General features: G+C 43.9%; 2 pseudogenes; one reads left to right on the top strand and one right to left on the bottom strand.

Annotated features, from left to right (window-relative positions):
- The first annotated feature begins 11,834 nt into the window (after positions 1 to 11,834).
- Positions 11,835 to 11,952, top strand: LOC124557144 (annotated as a pseudogene).
- Positions 11,953 to 14,834: 2,882 nt separating this feature from the next.
- LOC124557251 lies at positions 14,835 to 14,953 on the bottom strand (annotated as a pseudogene).
- Between the last annotated feature and the right edge of the window lie 8,244 nt (positions 14,954 to 23,197).

Genomic DNA, 23,197 nt, shown 5'->3' with positions numbered 1-23,197 from the left:
ACATACCAGGTGTGTTCATCTCACTCTATGGTGTCCCAGATGTGTTCACAAGGATTTGGTGTAGGTGAAATAATGGGGAGGAAGGTAATGAAAGCATCCCCACATGTTTGTTGTAACCCCCAAAAAATTTTGACACAACAGGGAAGCAGTGGAATTGTGCATCATCTTCTTTCAAGTGTAGGTCTCATGTGGGTTACTGTGGGCACATAAATGGATGCACATCATTGGACAGTAGGAAAGAGGAAGGATGATTTGGGGTTAAAGTTAAGTCAACAATGAGGTCATTAAAGACACAGCTTAAACTCGGATTTAGGGCGGATGGGGCAGGAATTCAGCTGTATCCTTTTGAAAAGAATCAGTTCAGCATTTGCCTGAAACAAATCTGGGGAAACCCGCAAAATGTAAATCGATTTGGTCTGACAGGGTTTTGAAAAAATCGTTCCAAATACGAATTCAATGTCTTCCCACTGCGTCAGCTGGCTCGCTGGTTCGTCAATGAGAGGTGATGGCAGTAGCATCAGCGGCATATTTACTGCCGTGAAAAAAACCTCCAAGAGAGAATAACTCTGCCACTTTCCTGAGCAGAGCCCTCTCTGGCCAGCGTCATGCATCGCATCGTGTGACGGACCGTCATGAACCGTGAATCAGCAGTGCCGGTGACGTTTTTTCATGTGTCTGAACGTAAAGTAGGGGTGCTCTTGCGCTTTTAGTAAGCGCTCTGACCTATGGAAGATGGTGCGTGGAGTTACATTTTGTGTGTGTGTGTGTGTGTGTGTAGAGGGGGGGGGGGGGGGCGGCTAGCGGGCATGGCATGTGGCATGTGGTTCTGGATGGATGGTTAATATAGGTGCTCACTTGTTCTTGGTGTCACCATTGAATTAGCGATTCATTTGCCGTACTGAGATCTTTTATCCATCTGTGGTTTAGAAACACCTGTGATCAACAGGGAGTCAATCACGGCAGTTAGAATCTGGCGGCGGTGGCTCACCTAGAATCGAGGGTCTCTTGAGACGGTGGCACGTAAAAAGCGACCTCAGACATGGACTATGTCATGCATATAGTAGCCACAATATCATCTTTCTAACCTGCAGACTTGCCTGTCAAGCGACAGCCCAACTCTGGTGTTCACTATGCAGACAGGAGTGTTCTCTCCAGTGCAGTATTTAGTCGCTCCTGGGAACGAATTTAGGCCCAGTTGACCGATAATGTCTTCTTTACTTCAAAAATAAGTGCAGGAGCATATTATGAGGGTGTGACGGAAAGCAATGCCTTCAAATTTTTTTATAAAAACTCGAAGTTTTTAAATAAAACAAACGTTATTAACATTCTACATCTTTATTCTTCACGTACGTATTTACAGCCCTCTGCCGCCAGAGGGCTCCGTGTATTTGACGCTGTGTAACCTAACTACGTATGTAGGTGGGTGAGAAACAGCAAAATGTATTGGTGTTTTCCAGGCTTGGCTATTGGTGGATTACTATTCTCGTCCTCTGTTGTATTTGACCATTACCGTTATCAAGTTTCTCATCGTGGCGCAGTGTTTCAGTCGACATTTATGACGCAGCGGTGCTGCGCAACTAGGTTTGCCAGATCCGGAAATAGAAGGGCCGGCTTTGGCACTGTATTTAGCCGGACATTTTTGTCATAAAAGCCGGACTATCAATTTTAAATAGAGTCAGTTGAGTAATTTCAATCGTTTTTTTAATAACATTCAGTTTCTTGCCCGAGATCATCCTTAATTATGCTTTAACTAAAACAATCAGCAAACAGCCTTATGGTCTGGCAATTATGACAACGACTCAATGATTAGTCTTCTTAATTTCTCGGTCTTCCTCCTAAGATGATCTGACGTCAACATAAATTTAAAGTTCTTTATTAAACTAAATAGACAATTATCTTCTTCTGGGACCAAAACGAAAAGATGTTCAATGACTTCGGTTATTTCAAGTATATCTATAAACAAATAACAGTTATCTGTAGGTAAGTATTAATATCTGTTATTTGAACCCACTTTATGAAGAACGTTATTTTTCTTGAAAATCATTTCGTGGAAATACTGACAGGATAATATTAAATCACACACACGACAACATCGTCTTCGTGATTGTGTCAGCTTGAAGTTTATTGCGCTCCTTTGTCCATTGGGGATTATTGAAAGAGAGCACTTTTTCGAAGTTGCATTATGGCCTGGAACTGCAAAATTCTGCCAAGTTCAATAAACCATGCATCAGTACATGTTATAAAAATGTATGTACGTATGTACGCGTATGTGCGTATGTTCCACATCTCCTAAGCCACTGGACCGATTTCAACGAAACCTGCTACACAAATCATTTACTGTATCGAAAGAATCAATTTGAGAATAAGACTCACCTACCTATCAAAAGGGACGGGGTGGAGGTGAAAAGGAAGTATAGCCCTCGACACGCGGATAACCAGATTTTATTCATCCACAATTTGAGAATAAGAGCACTTAGTGACTTGAAATCAACTTTTCACATCATTTCAAAACCCTTACGAAACATTTTCTTGCGAACAGTTTCCCCAGAAAATGCTGAAAGGAACAGCGTTTATCGTTTACTACCGCACGAGGAATGACGTTTTAATTTATTGCTTACTTAAAACTAACTGTATTCGCTACACATTTTGCAGACAGTATTCACATATGTTACCTAAAGTAACTGCAAACTTATATCATTATATGACACATATTTTAGGAGATATGACGTCAGAAACACCGAGCTGCGTGAAAATGAAACTACAAAATGAAATTGGCTAGAGATGCAGGTGAAATATATGCACAAATCCGTGTGAAATATATGTGACATGTGCGTACGCGGGCAAAGCCACAGGCAAAAACCGCCTCTTAATCCCCTGGATCGATTTCAGTGGAATTTGGTATACATATTATTTACTATCTGGAAATAAATACTGTGGGTGTGAGCAAAACAACCTCCCATTCGGGTGGGAATGATAATATGGAGAGAGAAGAGAAGGGAAGGAGATGGACAGTCAGAGAGGAGGAGGGAGGAGGTGGACTAACAGAAGATTGGAATAAGTAAATAGCCAGGCAACGCTCGGTACTCAGATAGTTCCGAATGAAATTCATTATGATGTGATTTGAAATAAGACGACCACTTCTCATGACTCCAAAACCTTTTTAAAGGCAGAGTCCCATTTTTTGTGCCATGAATTTCGTAATATTTTGACACTTAAAAGAGAGTTTTTACTGTGATCCAACTTCACGTTTTTTCTAGAATAGCATTTGTTAGTATATCTATATATTCTTATTCCTCGCGTTTACGCCCTTAGCTTGGAACGGGCCTTAGTCATGTGTTCTCTATCTACTTCATCGCTAAAACGTCTAACGAAAATCGGAGAAGCTGGATTCGGATAAGTTTGAGCGGAAAGGACTGAAAGTCGGAGACCTATCAACCCTATGTGGGTCCATAGCACACAAAAAAATGGCTCTGAGCACTACGCGACATAACTTCTGAGGTCATCAGTCGCCTAGAACTTAGAACTAATTAAACCTAACTAACCTAAGGACATCACACACATCCATGCTCGAGGCAGGATTCGAACCTGTGACCGTAGCGGTCGCTCGGTTCCAGACCGTAGCGCCTAGAACCGCACGGCCACTCCGGCCGGCATAGCACACATATGGAGCGAAGCAGTGCTACTGTATGTTCCTAAGTATAGTGATGCCGGAAACAAAGCGAGGCAGAAAAGACGCTGGAGGGTTCAAAATGTGTTTATGCATATGGAAGCGACTGCAAGCGTTCGGCTACTACCGAGCTGTAGATCGTGGTGACAACTCCATCCTCGAACACTCTGGATAATTGTGCTGAACCGCTCTATCTGCTTGTTGGACAATTTCGATGGTTCTCGGTATGTGCACCATAGTATGCCGCAACGCTACTTTGCCCCATTATGACTGCATGCTGAGCGCCTTTGCGATGATAGTCCAACTCTGGGGCTACCCGAAGGAAAATGGTACTGCACAATGAAAAACTGCAGCAGATAGTTTCCCATTCACAGCAGTATCGTGAAACAGATAGGCTGGTAAATATCACGCGTCGCTTCTCACCGAGGTGCTTAAAGAAATATACATAAGACGACTATGTATACAGTAGTAACCAGTAGTACCTATACTTCAATTACTTTAAGAAACTTCGGCACAGTCCACTGTATGCCGTCTTAATCCATGTTTTTCCGCTCTAAATCACGGGATATACGACTAGGGAAACACAATATGGTTTGTCCTTACGAATATTGTCTGGTGTCCAAACTTAAAGCAACAAACGGAAATTTTGTTAAGCAGAAAAACTTTAAAGAGTACACCATGTAAACGACTGCAACATGCATGACGGTAGACAAAAGTGTTCTTCGTTTTTTCGGACTTAACGGATTTGCACACACGTTCTAACTGCTGGTTAATATGCTCAGTATGGGGTGTGACCATCTCTGGCATCAATACAGGCATGAAAACAGCGAGGCATGCTGTGAATGATGTCATCAGTCTCATGTTGATGCAATAACGCCCGTTCCTCCTGCAGAGGTGTTCGCAAGTCTTGGAGAGTGGTTGGTTAAAGCTGACGTGATGCATCCTATCTCCCCGTGCATCCCAGACTTGCTCTATAGGATTCAAATCGGGAGAGCGAACATACCCCGCCATGGGTGCAATATCTTCCATTTCCCAGAAAACATCAACCACCCGTGCTCTATGAAGTCGAGCATTATCGTTCATCAGCACGAAGCCTGGGCCCATAGCACCTCACAAAACCGCAAACGAGGCCCCAATATCTCATCACGATACCTGGCAGCAGTTAAACCTTGCCTGCTCACCCGTATTATTTCGTGAAGAGGGGTTCATGTGGTTAACATAATCCCTGCCCACACCATTAGGGTGTAGTGTTTGGGTTCTGAAATTGAGTTCCAAGTTTGATAGGTGCCCTGACGTCATCGTTGGCGTAGTTGTCCGTTTACCGGAGTCCTATCTTCCGTGTAGAACACGACCGTACGGATATACGTTGACAATTTGTATGATTATATCGTGAATTAGACACAGAACGGGGAAATAGCGGTTTTTTTCTTTAATATTGGACACAAGTGTATGAAGTGAGGCACCACCTACGAATGAACCATAGTTTACGTACCCCTTTGTCCTGTAGTGTTTCTGCGCTAGGCCTTTGCATTCAAGTTGCTTTGCGAGACGGTATCGTGCCATAATTAATATTAAAACTTAAATATGTGTCCGGTTGCGCTGCTGATGGCGTAAAGTATAGTGATAAAATTTCTTCCGGGTTCGAGACCGGCATACATCTTCGTATGTCACTATTGGATACCTAATACAGCTGATGTCAAGAAAATTCGCAGTCAGCGAATTAATTTCGGAAATATTTCTTAGAACTGTGGATCGTCAACAATGTCTGTTCTTTCAGATATGCAAGAAAGGGCCGGCCGGAGTTGCCGAGCGGTTCTAGGCGCTGCAGTCTGGAACCGCGTGACCGCTACGGTCGCGGGTTTGAATCCTGCCTCGGGCATGGTTGGGTGTGATGTCCTTAGGTTAGTTAGGTTTAAGTAGTTCTAAGTCCTAGGGGACTGATGACCTCAGCAGTTAAGTCCCATAGTGCTCAGAGCCATTATTTTGCAAGAAAGGATTACAGGTTAAGGCGGGCACACGGTGATAGCAACACTGGTCTCGATTCCTTGTTGTCTCATTCTCCCTGCTGTCGGAGTCCAAGCAATGTTACGAGCATTAGGTGGTGAATTTATTGGACTACGATCTAAGGATGTAGACAGTGTGACGTACCGAGGTTTGGGTCAGTCCGGGGAGCGTGTACGGATAGCCGAAGAGGATAAGGCGACTGCTCGCTATAAGTGGGAAATGTGAGTTCAAGTTCTAGTCGGCAAAAATTTTCGTCTGCTGTTATAAGCGGTAGATGTATACCTAATACAGCTGATGTCAAGGAAACTCGCAGTCAGAGAATATATTTCGAAAAAATGTTATATCAAACGTTCTGTGACGGTATTCAATGTTCCGGACTGTACTGCAGTCATCTGATGACGACCTGTCTTGCTCCAAGGCGATGAAAATTGATAAAATGTAAAATATACTTAGTGGCTTTTCAGAGCTACAAGTTTGGGCTATTTGCAATTATTTAGGTCTTTCGTGGTTCCCGTTTTTCCATAAAGGCGAATGCCGGGATGATTCCTTTCAAAATAGCACAGTCCATTTCCTGTTCAATCCGAGAAGTGCTCTTCGTCTAAGTATTTGTCGTCGAAGGGACATTACATCCCAGTCTTCCTTCCTTATTTCATTCGAAGCTGGCAGGGCATCAAAACTGAAAAAAATGCCAAGAGTGAGACGAAGGTCAGAAGAACATTAGAACTGTACTCTAAATGGTTTCACAGAAGTGCCATTACATTAGTGCTGTCGGAACGTACTAGACAGGCATTAATACGTCGTCTTGTCTTTGCTACCACGGGAAACCGCCAGAATGCCCTAGATGGGCGAACTTCAAGTTGATCCGTGCCAACTGCTATCCCTGACCCGGTCTACTCTTCGCACGTGGCGAGTCTAAATTTTACGAGGATCGATAGAACAGTCTGCGAAGCCACGTGACGGTGCCAGCCGCAAAGCCAACTGCACCCGCCTTCTTGTTTTTAAGTTCCTTTCCCAACACACGTAGACGGTCTTACTAGCTATTTTCATCATTAAATAAGGAAAATATTTACTTAAGCTGTTTCCTGAAATTAAAAATTGTCATTTTGGTTTATTGTTTTACTGTAGGTTGTATGCGACATTGAAATGTAGATGCATTTGCCAAAGGTAGACATTTTTGTTAAATACGACACAACCGTCGGTTTGGTAAATGCCGTGAATGATAATATAATTTATTTTTCTTATTCATTACTTACCCTTGGTATTACATTCATCATTTTACCATTTTATCATTTCAGCTGTTCAAAAATGGTTCAAATGGCTCTGAGCACTATGGGACTTAACTGCTGAGGTCATCAGTCGCCTAGAACTTAGAACTACTTAAACCTAACTAACCTAAAGACATCACACACATCTATGCCCGAGGCAGGATTCGAACCTGCGACCGTAGCAGCGGCGCGGTTCCAGACTGAAGCGCCTAGAACCACTCGGCCACTCTGGGAGGCATTTCAGCCGTTATCTACAATCATGTTATAATTTATAACTAAGAAAACAAAATAAGTAAAACCAAAAACTTACAATGACATTCTGGAAGGAAAAGATTAGAAGTATCATTACGAGGTTGGTAGCAAAAGAAGCCCCTACTAAAGAGGCGCATGCGTTGTCATATTGCCTAACACGATGTTTATTAGGGTTTGTGTGCAGACATACAACAGAATAGTTTATGACAATCGACCGGTAATTGTCGTCAGGTCAAATAATATGAGAAAAAGGTAGACGTGGTATTAATAACGTAATTTATTTGCTAGACGCTGCTGATCATACACAGGTTTACTTTGGATTGTAAACATCTATACTTTCATTAAAAATTATTCATGAAGTCGACATCCGCCTTCACAGCTAAAAGCCACGTGAATGGGTTCAAATCTCGATACGTTCAATGATGTTACTTGAAAGGACTGTTGACGCAAAACTTGCAGGTGAATCAGTGGCCCATTGTGCCCGGTGTACCAATGAATACGACACCGGACAGGACAACAGCTGAAATGCAAGCCGGTCATCAAGATAAGTTTCTCTAAATCACTCCAGACGAATGCCAGAATGGTTCCTTCGAGAACGGCATAGCCAATATCCTCCCCATTCCTTGATTTTCTTGCTTTTCAAATAATCGTTTTTTTTTCGGCTGTATCTCTCCCTCTTTTCCAGGGTCCTCCCAGTGATTGCAGATCAATCCGGGGGTTAAATATGTAAACACTACAAGAAATGCAAGCTCGGGTTGTATTTGACACAAACGAGACCAGTACAATGTCCTCAATACGTTATAAGTGGCAGTCGTGGTCAGAACAGTCTTCCGTGTAGTTATGAGTGCATTTTGTTGGAACTAACTGATTTGTAACGTGGGAAAATTGGTGGTGTTCGTATGGTGGCTGCTCCGGTAATCATGGGAGCCGAAGTGATTGGTGCTTCAAGAGGCACCGTATCGAAGATTTCTGCCGCATACAAATGGTTCAAATGGCTCTGAGCACTATGGGACTCAACTGCTGAGGTCATTAGTCCCCTAGAACTTAGAACTAGTTAAACCTAACTAACCTAAGGACATCACAAACATCCATGCCCGAGGCAGGATTCGAACCTGCGACCGTAGCGGTCCTGCGGTTCCAGACTGCAGCGCCTTTAACCGCACGGCCACTTCGGCCGGCTGCCGCATACAGGGAAAGCGGAAACACGCCATCCGCTAAGACACAACGCAGGACAAAGTGTGTGTGGAGTGATCTTGACAGATAGTTCAAAATGGTTCAAATGGCTCTAAGCACTATGGGACTTAACATCTGAGGTCATCAGTCCCCTGGACTTAGAACTACTTAAACCTAACTAACCTAAGGACATCACACACGTCCATGCCCGAGGCAGGATATTATTGATAGGTCTAGGTCTAACTCCTAAACAATAGTGTTTCGTACTCTCTCTGCCATTGTGTACTCGAAAACACTTCTTACAAATCTCGTATCACTAGCTTGTATATAAGACACGTCCCGTTTAATTAGTAACCACGATTTACTTTCATGTAGCAGGACTGGCGATGACAATATTCTGCAGAATTTCATTTGTGTACCCTTTCCTGATTCATTGTTGAACGGATAGTGGATTGAGTCGCACTTATAATGAAACGTGTGTGTTGTATTAATTGCCGGCCACTGTGGCCGAGTGGTTGTAGATGCTTCAGTCCGGCACCTTGCAGCTGCTACGGCCGCAGTTTCGAATCCTGCCTCGGGCATGGATGTGTGTGATGTCCTTAGGTTAGTTGGGTTTAAAGCAGTTCTAAGGCTATGGGACTGATGACCTCAGATGTTAAGTCCCATAGAGCTTAGAGCCATTTGAACCATTTTTGTAGCAATCATAGTAGATTGCGTCTAAGCAACGTGAATTATTGGGATGAGATCTTGTCGAGAGTGGTATCGACGTAGTACTGTTACAGATTATTGTGAAAATGCATGAACAGATGGGGTGAATCCCAGTGCCAGTACCTGTGTGTTGTTTGCCAACACCGTTAACAGAGCTGTTGAAATATGTTTAGATTATGGATCATCTTACACCTTCCCACATGCCCTCACTTCACTTGTAAGTATTGTCACTTAATCGATAATTGTGCTCAATCATTGTTCTTAAACCTGCGAGTGCCAAATTCTGATGCCGAACTTTCTTTACACTGCCAGGATTAATCTGACTACTGTCAAATGGTTCAAATGGCTCTGAGCACTATGGGACTTAACATCTGAGGTCAGCAGTCCCCTAGAACTTAGAACTACTTAAACCTAACTAATGTAAGGACATCACACACATCCATGCCCGAGGCAGGATTCGAACCTGCGACCGTAGCGGTCGCGCGGTTCCAAACTGAGACTACTGTCACATTTAGTGACACCGCATTGAATCCGCCTCCGTAGCTGAGTGGTCAGCGTGGCTGACTACCACTCACAAGGACCGGGTTTGATTCCCGGCCGGGTTGGAATTTTTATCCACTGCGGGCTGGGTGTTGTGTTGTCCTTAGCATCATTTCACCATCATCTACGAGCAAGTCGCCAAAGTGGCGCCGACTAAAACTGGCATACAATCATTTCATTTCAGAGTAACAGAGCGATCTTTTCTGTCAGGAAACCTGCCTCGTCACGAAAGCATACGCAGAAGTACTCACTTATACGATGTTCATAGACCTTGACAATCATGTGCTGACCGCACAATCTACCTCTACTGACTGCACTCTCGAGTTGTTTGCATCCATTCGGTGATGCTGACCTTTCGTGGTGTCGTCCATCAGTGAAGTGGGATATAAGGTCTTCATCGAACTAGTTGTTCCAGAACTGTAAGAGCATGTACCACTTAAAATGCGTCGTCGGATGTGGATTCAACTAGAGTGAGCATCTGTACACTTTTATGTGGAAGTACCTGATGACGCACTCCATGCCACATCCCAGGCGTTGCATTAGAGGGGAAGGTCGAATTAGATGGTGACATCGCTCCCCTGATCTGACTTCTGTCAGTTTTGTCTGTGGGGCTATATCAAAAGCTTCGCGTTCGTGACACGAAAAAAAAATTGTTCAAATGGCTCTGAGCCCTATGGGACTTAACATCTGAGGTCATCAGTCCTCTAGACCTTAGAACTACTTAAACCTAACTAACCTAAGGACATCACACACATCCATGCCGGAGGCAGGATTCGAACCTGCGACCGTAGCAGTCGCGCGGTTCCAGACTGAAGCGCCTAGAACCGCTCGGCCATACCGGCTGGCGTGAGACGAAGAAACACTTCTTCCCAAAATAGTTGCAACGTCTAATGAGGCTCGTCGGGTGCCTGCTGTAATTGTAAGAGGACGCTGGAATTTGCTATGAGGCTGTCATGCCTGTACTGAATGTTGTGGTCGCCATTTTGAACACTTTCTACAGAGCAAACTGTTGTAGATTAAACAGTACATTATCTTTGCTGAATTTAAGATGCGTGTGCATTGGAGGTGGAAGAAGCGGTTAGCATTTGGACGGCAAGGGTGAAGAAGGGAGAAGGAACTAAACATGGTGGCTGTCGCAAAATGGGAGACAACGAATGCTAAGTTAGAATTTGAAATTATGTAATTATTCACAGATTCATTGTATCACATCAGCATAATCACTGCACTGTGCTCGTACTTCTGCGCTATATCCTGTACATGATGTGACAAAAGTCATGGGATAGCGAAAATCACATATACAGATCGCGTACTCAAAAGTATAAGAGGGCGCTGCACTGGCGGAGCTGTCATCTGTAGTCAGGTGATTCACGTGAAAATATTTCCGGCGTGATTATGGCCTTACGAAGGGAATTAACAGACTTTGAACGCGGAATGGTAGTTGGAATTAGACATATGGGGTATTCCATTTCGGAATTCAAAAAAAACGGAACATTTCGAGATTGACAGTGTCAGGAGTGTGCTGAGAATACCAAATTTCAGGCATTACCTCTCACTACGGACATCGCAATGGTCGACGGCGTTCACTTAACGATCGAGAGCAGCGGAGTTTGTGTGGAGTTGTCAGTCCTAACAGACAAGCAACACTGCGTGAAATAACAGCAGAAATCAAAGTGGGACGTACGACGAACATATCCTTTAGGACAGAGTGGCGAAATTTGGCGTTAACGGCCTACGGTAGCAGACGACCGACGTGAATGCCTTTGCTAACAGCAGGATATCGCCTGCAGCGCTTCTCCTGGGCTCGTGACCATTCGGTTGGACCCTAGACGACTGGAAAACCGTGGCCTGGTCACATGAGTCCCGATTTCATGTGGTAAGACCTAACAGTAGGGTTCGAGTGTGACGCAGACTCCGTAAAAACATGGACCCATGTTGTCAACAAGGCACTGTGCAAGCTAGTGGTGATTCTATAATGGTGTGGGCTGTGTTTACATCGATTGGAGTGGGACCTCTGGTTCAATTGAACCCATCATTGGCTTGAAATGGTTATGTTCGGCTACTTGGCGAACATTTGCAGCCATTCATGGATTTCATGTCCCAAGCAACGACGGAATTCTTATGGATGTCAATGCGCCATGTCACTTGGCCACAGTAGTTTGTGATTGCTTTGAAGAATATTCTGGTCAGTTAGAGCGAATGATTATGCCCATCCCGATCACCGAACGTGCAACGGCCTTGCGGCAGTGCATACACCGGTTCCCGTCAGATCACCGAAGTTAAGCACTGTCGGGCGTGGCTGGCACTTGGATGGGTGACCATCCGGGCCGCCATGCGCTGTTGCCATTTTTCGGGGGGCACTTAGCCTCGTGATGCCAATTGAGGAACTACTCGACCGAACAGTAGCGGCTCCGGTCTAAGAAAACCATCATAACGACTGGGAGAGCGGTATGCTGACCACACGCCCCTCCTATCCGCATCCTCAATTGAGGATGACACCGCGGTTGGATGGTCCCGATGGGCCGCTTGTGGCCCGAAGACGGAGTGGTTGCCCAACACGAATCCCATCCAACATTTATGGGACATAATCGGGAGGTTAGTTCGTGCACAAAATTGTGCACCGGCAACTCTTTCACAATTACGGACGGATATAGAGGTAGCATAGCTTAATATTTCTACAGGGGACATCCAGCTACTTATTGGGTCCATGCCACGTCTTTGCTGCACTACGCCAGGCAAAAGGAGGTCCGACATGATATTAGGAGGTATTCCATGACTTTTATCAGCTCAGCGTAGATTAACAAAAATTGAAATGACACAATTTCAGATACTTTACTGGAGTCATTCAGATATGATTTTATGAATATAGACTGAAGCGGGCAGTGAAAATTTGTACCAATACCGAGAATCGAACCCGTTTCTCCTGCTTACTACGCAGGTGCGTTAGCCAGTGGGTAAGCGGTTAGCCATTTGGAAGCCTACCTAGTATTCTGGAGACCCGGGTTAAATTCTCGGCCGTGGTACAAATGTTCACTCGCCGCTTCAGTGTATATACATAAAATCATTAAGAAATTTTTTTTTTTTTATTTCAGATAAAATTTGAAGACTACAGGACTTCCGTCATGGACAAACCTCATTTTGGTCAGAGCAGCTTTAACTCTTCCTATGGGTGTGGGGGGGTTTAAAGATGACTGAATTTCTTTTAAAAAATCAGAATATGTTATCCAGTGGTCAGTAAATTATGTGCAAAAACATGTACATTGATTGCTTCATTTGTTTTGTCAAAAAATCTTAGGAACCGCTTATTTTATAAGCTGACTCTGGAGAGCGGACCCATTAGGTGGCGCGAACTTCCGTTCCTGGTTATTGTGCGTTGAGCGGTTACTCTACTTCAAGCGGTCACACTGTTTCAAATGGGCTTAGAAGTAACTTGTGTGTTAGTGAGCTGTTAGCGTGATTTAGAACTGGTAAAGTGACAGATTTTGGGCGACTGGTGTCCAAGTGATTACTTTTGCTTCTGTTCGTAGTTAGAAGAATTCGAGGTTGAATGGGACTTAAAATCTGTGGGCCTGTCTCTAACTTGACGAGTGTTAAGCGATGGGGAGCACTGAACTCTGATCTAGTTCAGCTGCAATTTTCGAATTATTACTGGACAGACCTTTGGAATCCACTATCCACTCATGATACTGCAAAGTTTAGATGTGCTAATGGCGATATTTAGCTTTATTTATTTGTGAAGTGGCAGTTATTTTGTATATAGTTTAGCGGAATCGGAAACTGTATTTCACAAACCATTGGTGTTTATTAAGTATTTGGGAAATCTTCTACGACTTAAATACGCAAATACTCACTCCTTACTACACTTGATTATTATTGTTATTTTATTTCATGCTTATATGCATATTTGCACGGCCCACATTAAAATTATTTACGTGTTTTTACTGATGGAATAAATCGTCAGTTCGTTCAACCCAAATACTTTTATGTTGCCTACAATTTGTTATTCGATAGAATTCGACTCTTTTCACACTTGTATTAATATCACATTTATTTCAACTTGTATTTTATTTAGTTTCGCATAACTTGCCAAAACTTACGTAATTTAAACTGGAGGATCACAAGTTTGCAGCAAGTATAAGTGTTGAGCATGAACGTAGATGGTGCACGACTTGACCCTAACCTATGTCGAGGTAATATTAGAAACAGAGTCTTGAATTTGTCCAACTGTGTGTGCTTGTGTGTGTGTGTGTGTGTGTGTGTGTGTGTGTGTGTGTGTGTGTGTGTGTGTGTGAATGTTGCGATTGATTTTCTATCATGGACAATCATTTGGTGAGGTAAGATCATACTGCACGCCAGTACAGTTGCAACCGCTACATAATGAGACATTCTACACAAAGTTTCTAACGATATGTAGGTTTTATGTACGACGGACGCACAGGTAAAATCATACATTGGAGATGACAGCTGTCGTAGAGAGGAAGTGCGCCTATTGCCACAACGAAAGGAGTGTCTTGAGACTTTGGTGTAGTAAGAACTTGCACTGGCGTTGACGCTTCATTCGGCGCAGAATACAACTAGATTTGCAATATGAGCAGACTTGATCGCCGGTTGATCATGATTGTGTCATACAGGCACTGGGCTCTTCAGGTGTTAATAATACATCACGAATACCTCATTTCGTGGAAAACTACCGTGTTCAGAGACACCTGCCATGAGCGACAACGAATTCGTGCCATGGGTCACTGACGAAAATTGTGTCTTGTAAAAGCAGAAAGAAAGTAAACGGCGCTAAAGGTCACTCCCCAATTCATTGCCTGACAACATCAACTTGTGAACAGCCGTAGTCTACTATCCAAAACAATATCGTCATTTTGGTGTCCTGCAGCCACTGTCCCTACGTGTATCTTTCGTTGCACGTCATAGGAAGACTGAGATTAGCATGAGCGCCGTAACATCTGCATCGTTTACTCACATCATGGGAGAACGTAATTTGAGCCAATGAGCCTTCGTATACTCTTGTGAAAGGTACTAACCAACTCCATTTGACCAGGCCTCGGAAGGTCCAACGGTACCGACCGACTGACATGTCATCCTGAGCCGATAGGCGTCACTGGATGCGGATATGGAGGGACATGTAGTAGATACACCACTCTCATGGCCGTTGTCAGTTTTCGTGACCAGTGAAGTAACTCCTCAACTGGCCTCAGAAGGGCTGAGAGAACCCCGCTCGCCAACAGCGCTCGGCAGACTTGTAAGGTCACTCATCTAAGTACTAGCCCAGCCCGACAGTGCTTAACTTCGGTGATCTGACGGGAACCGGTGTTACCACTGCGGCAAGGGCGTTGACTTATGGCAGGTAGGAGTACATCTAAAAGCCACATCAGGCCACGGATACCGTTTCGCAAAGGTTCATGGACGACAGACCGATGATGTGCATTCTTTCGTTTGTTGTCGTAGAGCACTCCTCCAGTTAGTTGCACCTTCAGTCAATGTTCTACCAGGTCGGTCTCAGATTGTACTGTGGAATACTCAGCATATATGGGGGTACTTGTATGCCCCACTTTCCCTTCAGGATAGCATTTCCAAGTGAACATAGTTATCTATGCTCAGGCATAATTCGGCGGACATGGTGAGGAGCATCGGCTCATTCTTTGGCTCCGCAAGCAGAAAGGTGTTTACGTTACCAGGCTCGTTGCTCTTATTTTAGAGTGAAAAATATTATGCACCCATACTAGAAAATTCTGCATTCCATGAGCAATGATGCAGAATTCTCGAAGAAACAATTGACGAATTTTATGATCCGAATCCGCAGCTAACAGCAGCAGTTCGTCAGGCTAACTGTGTTCCAGTGCCACGTTAATTATCCGAGTTCTGGCGTTCGCAGTATTTTACAATTTTACAGCCGCCCCCGTGCTCGCTTGTGTGTTTTTGTTTGTTTGTTTGTACCGTTCAAAGATGGGCTTAGGAGTGCTGTGGCAGAGAGTGCTCCACGGCCAGAGACCAGGGACAGTTGACGGCGCAAAGCCGCTGATCGAATCTGGTGTCCAGCAGAGCCGGTGGGAAGTTTGCGTGGCTGGGTTCCGCCGTAAGTGGCGCAGCGCCCTAATGAGGGCTGCTGGCCCTAATCAAATTACTCAACTCCCAGCGGAAAGCCACATACTTGCCCAGCCTCCCGGCATCCACCTAACTCCCGATCGGATTTCACAGAAACTTCGCTGCACTGCTGATCCTTTTTTCCAATTCCACTAGGATTGGAAACAACGTCGCTTTCGTTGCAAAACAATGGCTCTTCCGATAAGACTGCATCAACGGTGCTTAGGAAATAACCCGAAATCCGTCAACAATAGAATATCTGCAGCGGTACAGCTTTTTGTAGTTGATATACGTGTGAAGACGCTACTCTTGAAAATTCGTGTGGTTATAAAATCTTAACATGGCTGTAAACAGTAACGGTATAGCGATAATCTTGGAAAGGATGAAAAGAATCAGCCGACCACTTGCGTATCGCAGATTTACTAGAACCCTTGACCTATAATCATAAAATTATCTTCTTTAGAGGGAGAGTGTGACGGTTGTTACTTGACAACAGCCGAACGGCATTAGTCTAAGGTACCTTATCAATACAATATGTAATAAGCGTCAATCTCCTTCTGAAGAATATAGTTTTATAATTATCGAAATATAGGTCAAGTTTTCTAATAAACCTGTGTTATGCAACTGGTTCACTGATGTTCTTCATACTTTCCTAGACTGTAACACGGTTATATTAACACGTCGTCTTCATTTACAAAATGTAGTTTGTGAACTACTTTGGTTAGATTAATCCATTTTTAAGAATAGTTGCCTAGGAAATGCTCAGAACCACAGCTGCATGATGTTCTTTGACATCAGATATATTTAGAATTCATGAATACAGTTTGTTCTACAATGTGGTTACCTTCCTTTGACTCTAAATAACTTCTGTGACGAATTAGTGTGAATTTCGTTCTCAACGATAGTGTATAGACCAACTAGCTCTCTGTAACGTCTGACGGAGTGCCTGGCTCCGGTTTTTCGACAATGATCAGCCACCTATACGTACCTAAAAATTGTTTTAACTACTTGTTTTTCATTATTCAGTTTTTAATAGTCAGTAGGGTTTTATGAAATACGACAGACCATAACGCAACCAAACGGGCAAGAATACGCGCTCGCGCGCGCGCGCGTATGTGTGTGTGTGTGTGTGTGTGTGTGTGTGTGTGTATGCGCGCGCGCGCCTGCATGAATTGTACAACATATAGTTCAGGACATATTACGTAAATATGACTAAACTGGGTGAGTGATAAACTGCGGCATCCTGTATGACGTTCTAGTTTATTATTTCATTGCTACTAACTCTGTTCACAAAACAGTTCCCAGGCAGAACCCACATAAACCACTGGATGAATTGCAAAATGATATCATTATACGACACATAGTCGCGACAGTCGTGACACAGTCGTGACAGGACGACACGTGACGTCATAAACATTGATATACGTGAAAATGAAATTGCATGACGAAATTCTCTTGTGACACAAGTGAAATATGTGTACAAATACGTGAAAAGTATTTGACATGTGCGTAACACGAGCAAAGGCAGAGTAAAAAGTTCATCCTAAGCCCCTGGAATGATTTCAACTAAATTGGGTGCACATGTTAGTTACCATCTGGAGAGAAATACTGTGGGGTAAGAATCACCAACCTCCTATTGGTGTGAGGGTGATAACATGGAGAGAGATGGGAGAGGAGAAGATGGCCAGATAGAGATGGGCAAGGAGGAGATAGGCACAAAAAGAACAGATAGCATCTTAGTATATATATATATATATATATATATATATATATATATATATATAAGGCTCACCGGCCACTTGACCATCTTCTTCTTCTGTGCGAATGCACAAACAGTGCCCGAACTCTTACGGGAATCGGCAACGCGCCGCGAGTAATGAGTATAATGGGCAGGGGCACTACGAATGTAGTGCGGGACAATACGGCGAGAATGTGGGTTTCGCGGGAGGCGTGTCAGAGATAAATCCCTGCAGTCGCGCTATCCTCTGTGTCCTCGGTGGCTCAGATGGATAGAGAGTCTGCCACGTAAGCAGCAGATCCCGGGTTCGAGTCCCGGTCGGCGCACACATTTTCATCTGTCCCCGTTGTATGTCAACGCCTGTAAGCAGCTAAGGGTGTTCAGTTCATTGTAATTCCAAATATTTAGTCTGTAGGGCTCCTTACAGTGTTTGGCGGAGGCTACTAGAGCACTTCAATTAGATGCCCTTTCTACTGGAGCTCACTTTGCCGCGGTGAGCGAGATGGGGCGAACATAAATCGCACATTTCAGTATATCCATTGTGGGTGACGAACTGCGACTGTGATTTAAATTGGCGTTTATCTGGTAATAAATATGCGGCCTGTCGCTTTTTTTACAATTTATTCAACCATGAACCTGCAGTGGACCGAAAACGTGTTCATGGTTGAATAAATCATAAAAAGCGACTGGTTGCATATTTATTACCAGATAAACGCCAATAAATTGTACAGCTTGGCGGAAACTGCCGAAGACGACACTACAAATCAAATGGTTCAAATGGCTCTGAGCACTATGGGACTTAACATCTATGGTCATCAGTCCCCTAGAACTTAGAACTACTTAAACCTAACTAACCTAAGGACACCACACACATCCATGCCCGAGACAGGATTCGAACCTGCGACCGTAGCAGTCGCGCGGTTCCGGGCTGAGCGCCTAGAACCGCATGGCCACCGCGGCCGGCGACGACACTACACCTCGCGTAATGACACAACAGCTTGCGCGGCCTGTATTAACATGTGGATAGCACTCTGATGCACGTGGGCCACAATGTTGGAGTGTACGCAGGCTCGATGCACTTGCGTAAATAGGCCTCGCGCTGCGCTGTGATATAGCTAACCGGTAAATTTCCTTAGTAGCGTGGAATGGGGCACGTGCCTGTTTGGTAGCACTCATCCGCTGGAACTGAGCGATGCAATACAGCTTAGATAGCGCGTAGTGGACAATAAGTTCCTCTTGCTCTGGTTCGCCACACGTAGTAGTGGCCTAGAGGCTAGAGGTTACTTTCTGAACCAGTATCACTTCATCCTCGCCTGTTCAGTCACGAATGTTCCACAGAAAGAACTATCGACGTTAAGCCTCCTTTGAGTTCGAACCTCTATAATATTACCTTCATGGTGTTTCCGAGAGGTATACTTGGGAAGAAGCAATGTATCAGTTGGCGCTTCTTGGAACGTACGCACTTGAAATTATAATATTAAACCACATTGTGATGCACAATGCTTGTCTCACAGTGTCTGTCACAGGAGCCGGTGGAGCGCCTCCATGACGCTTTCACGCTTACTTAATGAGTGTGTGATGAAACTTTCTAACCTTCTTTGGATCTTCTCTGTTTCCATTATCAATTACAACTGATATGAATCCAGAGCATTACTCAGGTACTGGTAGAACGAGGGTACTGTAAGCTACCGCCTTTGTGGGGGATTCCAAGGAATCAGTCTGGGCTCTGCTTTACCTGCGATTGGCTTAATTTGATCGTTCACTTTCAGTCATTCTGTACGCACACTCCTAGACATTTACTGGATCTGATTGCTTCCAGTGATTGTTATACAATCGTGTAATCATACAACAACGGTGCACAACCTGAAAATAGGAGTGTGGCGTGCAATTAGAGAGCAAAATGGGCTATAGGACGAAACGTTCTGAACCACACCACAACTTCTTATACGTATGTGAAGATTATTCTGCAACCTTTTCTTCAGAGAAGCAACGTTTAACGAAGAGGCGTACAGATAAATCATACAGGAAAATGAGAGATAACTTAACATCAACGCGTCTATGACAGAATTACGATGTGGTATCTATCATAGGAACAGTCCTATCCTGTGGGCAGGTGCTGCTGATACACTTGTATTGAGTGATAAAATGTGCCAGCGGGTTCTCAGGCTTCTTTCCCAAGTCGCCTCTGCAAGTTCAATTTTATCATTTAATACTGTCCGAGTATTGTGCCGTCGCGTCATGCGGTGATCAGGGAGGGGGTTACTGGGTCCCGCGCTACGCCGGACAGAGAGCTTTCAGCGTACGTAGACCACATACAAATGTTTTCACACATCGCGGTACTCTTTCTGATGCATCTTCACGAAACCTATGACGTCGGTCAGTTCACATAATTATCTCTTAACGACTGCGCCTTGAAGCTGACTGAAGAAATCCGCACAATAATCAAGCTTCCCAACAGTCTGGGGTCCTCTAAAATTAGTCTTGCTATTTTTTTTAGACATAGACTTATCAATCTATTATCGTACATGAAACTAGCCGCGCGGGGTAGCCGCGCGGCCTAGGGCGTCTTGTCACGGTCCGCGCGACTCCCCCTGTCGGAGGTTCGTGTCCTCCCTCGGGCATGGGTGTGTGTGTCGTCCTTAGCGTAAGTTAGTTTAAGTTAGATTAAGTAGTGTGTAAGCTTAGGGACCGATGACCTCACCAGTTTGGTCCCGTAAGACCTTACCACAAATTTCCAAAATTTCCAAACATGAAGCTAGTTGAAAGACCGTGTACATGCATTTAATTAAGTGGAATTGCTACGTCTTGAGAGCTGAAGTTGTTCATTCCGCTTAAAAGTGCATTCATATGGGTGTGCGAACAGTTAAGAAGCGATGTCTACTTGTTTATTACGTTTACTTACAGTTACGCAAACCTTCCAAGTATCATCTGCGTAGTTAGAACTTGCGTAACCTGTTCCGATGATTTTGCCACGGATAATTGCAACCTGACAAGCTGTCTGATGAAGTGGACAACGTAACGGTAAGACTATTCACAAACTTCAGGATTAAATGATTTATGTTTTAGTGATTCACAGATTCTCATCGTTTTAATTTAAGCGAAAGTAATTGTACAAGAGACATTAGAGAAAAAAGGAAGCAATGATTTTAATGTTGGAATGTGATTGTAATCGTGGTGTCTACATTTGTAAACTAAGTATTAAGCTACTAAAATTATGTAACTTTTTGTTATAGACTGTTGCAGTGCATTTCCTTCGGACTTGTGAGGTACGTATGAAGATACTGAACAAACTCACTTGAAAGTCAGTATAATGCAATTATTAAAAAAGGGTTTTGCGATGGAATAACATGGGATAACACGTAAAGTCGTGTCGGACCTCCTTTCGCCAGCGTATTGCAGCTGCTCGACGTGGCATGGACTCAACTAGTCTTTCCAAATCCCCTGCAGAAATATTAAGCCATGCTGCCTCCACAGCCTTCGATAATTGCGAAAGTGTTGCCGGTGCACGTTTCTGTGCACGAACTGACCTTTCTATTATGTTCCATAAATGTTCGATGTGATTCATGTCGGGCGATCTGGATGGCCAAATCTTTCGCTCTATTTCTCCAAGATGTTCTTCAAACAACCGTGGGCCGGTGATAAGGCGTATCGTCATCCATAAAAATTCCATCGTTGTTTGGGAACGTGAAGTCCATGAATGGCGGCAAATGGTCTTCAGCAGCTGAACATAACCATTTCATGTCAATGATGGGTTCAGTTGAACCAGAGGACCCAGTCAATTCCATGTTAACACAGTCCACACCATTATGGAACCACCACCAGCTTGCACAGTGGATTGTTGGCAGTTTGGGTCCATGACTTTGTGGGGTCTGCGCCAGTCTCGAGACCTATCACCAGCTCCTACCAACTGAAATCGGGACTCACTTGACCAGGCCATGGTTTTCCACTCCTTAACGGTCGAACGTCCGCCCCTGGTACGTGAGTGGTCAGCGCAACAGAATGTCAATCCTAAGGGCCCGGGTTCGATTCCCGACTGGATTAGAGACTTTCTCCGCTCAGGGACTGGGTGTTGTGTTGCCCTCATCATCATCATCATTTCATGCCCATCGACGCCCAAGTCGCCGAAGTGGCGTCAGATCGAAAGACATGCACCTGGCGAACGGTCTACCCAACGGGAGGCTCTGGTCACACAACATTTACATTTCCAACCGTCGAACAAATGTGCTCGCGAGCCCAGGAGAGGCAAAGGCATTTGCTGTTAGGAAAGGCATTCGCATCGGTCGTCTGCTCCCATAGTCCATTAATGCCAAATTCCGCCGCATAACGGATACGCGCGTCGTACTCGCAGTTAAGTGTAGGCCGTCGGGCACAGCATTGTCCGTGATGAAAGGTAATTTCCGAAATCTAGGATTGTCCTTGGATCTCGGAATATTGAATTCCGCAGTGATTTACGAATTTGAATGATCCATGTGTTCAAAATTTTTTATTCCCACTCATGCGGCCATAATCACGGCAAACACCTTTTCTCATGAATCACCTGAGTACAAATGACAGCTCCGCAAATGCACTGCCCTTTAATACCTTGTGTACACGGTACTACAACAATCTGTATAAGTGCACATCGCTATACTATGACTTTCTGCACCTCAGTGTATATCCTCAGGCGTGATGAGTATCAGTATGCTGGTAATTTGGCAGCTACTATATAAATAAATAAATACATCAACTTCCTTTTAATCAATACAGATGTGTCACCTACCATGTTATTAAATCGTTTTTAATAAGTATCATGCGAACGACATTACTCTTTCCATGTAGCACTACAGAAAGATGTGTGAGGTTGCTGCTTGACCTGTGATGGACTGTCGTATCTAGGGATTAATTGTTCGAAATCTGTTACTCTTAATTTCTCTGTTATTGACGAGATGCAATTGTATATGCTCTGGGGTCTGCATTTCATCAATCATTTGTATGCACAGCTCATTAATCACTTCAGTTTTGCAATATCCCTCAGTGGTCCCAAACATAAACAGGAATGTTACAGGTTATCACGTCACGACCTTCTGCCTATGCTGATTAATATATTACTATATTCCAATTCTAGAACTTCCAAATTTCTGCATGTTATATTAACACCAGGTGTGCCTTGATAATGTAAGTGATCCGTTTGAGTTTGGTTAAGGGCGTATGTAATTGCTAAAGGAAAAAGAAAGTATAGGACGAAAAGTGTTTCAACTCAGGTTGAAAATATTTCTAAAGCCGTTTATTTTTCAATACTGCTAAGAAAATTGGATTTCCAGCTGTAGTACTTTATCCATCCTCAGTAACTCTAAGAGTACTTGTCGAAAAAACCAGCAACCTGTTGCACAAAAGAAATTTTATTTCTTGACTGGTTTCAGGGACTTGTTGCCCTTCTTCAGAAGATTAAAATTATAAACTATTACCGAGCATCAAAAGTAAACAGGGGTATTCAGCATATTACTGTAGTGGCAACTGTAGTTGACATAAAACAAATATAGTACAAGGAAACAAAACAACAAGTGCTGCTATCATGCAAGGAGTGGAGCTAACCAGCTAATGACAAAATCTGTTTGTGTAACTGGTTGCTGATTTTTTCAGCAAGTTCCAGCTGTGTTAATTATTCAGGCAGTCGTCTAAAGCATCTCCACCTCTACCAACGACCTTCTGTAATAGTTCGTCATCATTTAATATGTGTTTAGTACACAGAGTACCAGTACCACTTGTTTCACGGATGTTGAG

Source organism: Schistocerca americana, chromosome X, assembly GCF_021461395.2.
Source record: "Schistocerca americana isolate TAMUIC-IGC-003095 chromosome X, iqSchAmer2.1, whole genome shotgun sequence".
NCBI lineage: Eukaryota > Metazoa > Arthropoda > Insecta > Orthoptera > Acrididae > Schistocerca > Schistocerca americana.
Note: the sequence above shows the minus strand (reverse complement) of the source record. Positions and strands in the feature narration are given on the sequence as shown.